Below are 2,661 nucleotides of genomic sequence, written 5' to 3'. Positions count from 1 at the left end.
TAAGGTAATAAAGTAAAAGGAAGATGAATTAGAAAGATACAGGTGCAGTTACAGAAATAAAAAATTAATGCATGTATGTGTACATACACACACATAGGTGATATATGATATATGTTATATAAATATATTGGGTCTAAGTATAGCTATGTGTATGTATATGGATATGGGTATAGAATGTGACCATAGATCCAAATTTACTTAAGATACACACTATTTATACCTCTTACACCACTGCAATTATTAACTGTTCCCTAATTTCTTTAAAAAAAGTCTATTTTTATGATAAATTTTATATTCCTTGTGGACAGTGATATAGTTCTATAGATAGGCATAAATGTAGAAATATGTATGTGTGAGTGTGCTTATAAATTTCTGTATATATGTAGCCATGTCCTCTCTATCCCCAGCACAACAATAGAAAATTATTCTTTCTATGAATTCTTCCAATCCTTCCTATAAATTCAGTCTAAGTGGGTAACACTGTCTTAAAATCATGTTTGTCCTAAACAGATCTTATGGCATAAAATCTTTCTGAGAGCTCCTTTCAACTCAGTGTTTCTCAGCCTGTAGATAATGGGGCTTAACATTGGAGTAACGACCCCACATAGCATTGAGATGAACATGTCTCCAGCTGGGAAGTTGTAACTGGAAGATGGGTGGATGTATGTAAATATCATTGTATCATAGAAAAGTCAAACAACAAGGAGGCAGGAAGCACAAGTGGAGAAGGCCTTGTTCTCGCCTTCCATTGACTGTATCTTAAGGGTGGTGGATAAGATGTAGATATAAGACATACCAGTGATCAGGAAGGTGCTCATGCCCAAGACATCTCTTACCACTAAGAGAAATATTTCTGCCATGTAAGAGGAAGAGCAGGACAGTGTCACCATGAGAAAGATGTCACAATAATATTGGTTGACCCAGTTGTACTTACAGAAAGACAGGCAGAACATGAACACTGTGTGCAGAAGGGAATTCAGAAAATCTGCTTCCCAAGCCACAGCCATAGAGTGGAAACAGCACCCATTTTTCATGATGAAGGTGTAACAAATGGGGAAACATACGATCACATAATGGTCATAAGCCATGACAGCGAGAAGGAAGACTTTAGTACATGCCAGGGCTCCAAGGAAAAGAGATGCAAAGCACACCCAACAGAAGAAAAGCTTTGCTTCTCATTCAAGAGGTTCTTGAGCATTTTGGTAACAGTAGCTGATGGGTAGAAAATGCCTAAGAGGGACAAATTTGCCAAACAAAATTATACATGGGTGTGTACAGCTTTTTCTCAGTCCCAATGGCAAGGAGAATGGCCACATTTATCACCAAGATGAAATGTTATATGGCAGCAAAGACCACAAAGAGACGGTAGTGCACCTCCAAGAGATCGGAGAGCCCAATATATGGAACTTACTTCAGTGTTGATTATTCAAAAATTGTGTTAATGGAAATCACATAAGCCCACACTTCTACCCGATTTCCCTAATTTGCTCATCACATTATTTTCTAGTCCCAGTTACCTCCTGAACAATATAGTTTCTTCAGAGTGATTTGAATGCCCTTTTTTCTCAGACTATAGACTAAAGGATTAAGAAGGGTTGTGAGCACTGTGTAGAGAAGTGATAAAATCTTGTTCAGATTGAGTGTTTTTTTCTGATGCTGGTGTCACGTGCACCACAACCATAGTGCCGTAAAACAAAAACGCGACGATCAAGTGGGAAGAGCAGGTGAAAAAGGCTCTGTATCTCCCTGTAGAAGAAGAAATCTTTAAAATGGAGGACAGAATACAACCATAAGTTAACAAGGTCCAAAGGAAAGGAGACAAGGATAGAAATGATGAAACAAAGGCCACTCTCTCCACCACTGTGGTGTCTGTACAGGAGAGCGTCACCAGTGGGAAGAAGTCACAGAAGAAATCATCAATGACATGGGGACCACAGAAGGTTAACGTGGCAAGCAAAATTAGTACAGGTCCCACAAACAGAAAACCACCAATCCATGATCCAACTGCCAGTTTGACACAAGTTCTGCTGTCCATAAGCACTGAGTATCTCAGGGGCCAACAGATGGCCAGGTAGCGACCATAGGACATGATTGCCAAGAGGAAACACTCTACAGTGAGCAGAGCCCCAACAGCATAGAGTTGCACTACACAGGCAGTAAAGGAGATAGTAACACCACCAGCCAGGACTTCTCTCCGCAGCTGAGGGGCAATGCTGCTTGTGTATCCAACATCCACACAGAATAAGTGGCACAGGAAGAAATACATTGGAGTATGTAAATGTGGACTTTTCTGGACGGCAAGAATCAGCAGCAGGTTACCACACAGTGTGACAAAATAAAGGCTTAGGAATAAAGGGAAAGGGCAGTCCCAACTTCTTTGAGGTCCCCAAATACCAGCAAGATCACATAAGTAATAGTGGAGATATTTCCTCTCTTGTTGTTGTCTTTCAGCTGAGGACAAAGATATTGCTGGGTGAAGTAATTTAAAATAACATATGTCCAAAAGAACTTGTTTTTGCATAAACAGGGCTACACTCATATTTTCTAGTAAGCCCAAAAATGTTATTCTTCTCGAAAAAAAAATTTCTCATCTCTAAACTGGCATCCTAGATTGTAGTATTATGTCTTCCATTCTGATCCTACATATGAAAAATTCCTAGA

At 39.5% G+C, this 2,661-nt stretch overlaps 1 pseudogene; it reads right to left on the bottom strand.

The window, feature by feature from the left end:
* Window positions 1-491: 491 nt before the first annotated feature.
* Window positions 492-2,266, bottom strand: LOC126068595 (olfactory receptor 5V1-like; annotated as a pseudogene).
* Window positions 2,267-2,661: the final 395 nt, after the last annotated feature.

The sequence above is a fragment of the Elephas maximus genome, chromosome 2 (genome assembly GCF_024166365.1).
Source record: "Elephas maximus indicus isolate mEleMax1 chromosome 2, mEleMax1 primary haplotype, whole genome shotgun sequence".
NCBI lineage: Eukaryota > Metazoa > Chordata > Mammalia > Proboscidea > Elephantidae > Elephas > Elephas maximus.
The sequence above is the reverse complement of the archived record's forward strand: the minus strand, read 5'-3'. Positions and strand labels throughout refer to the sequence as shown.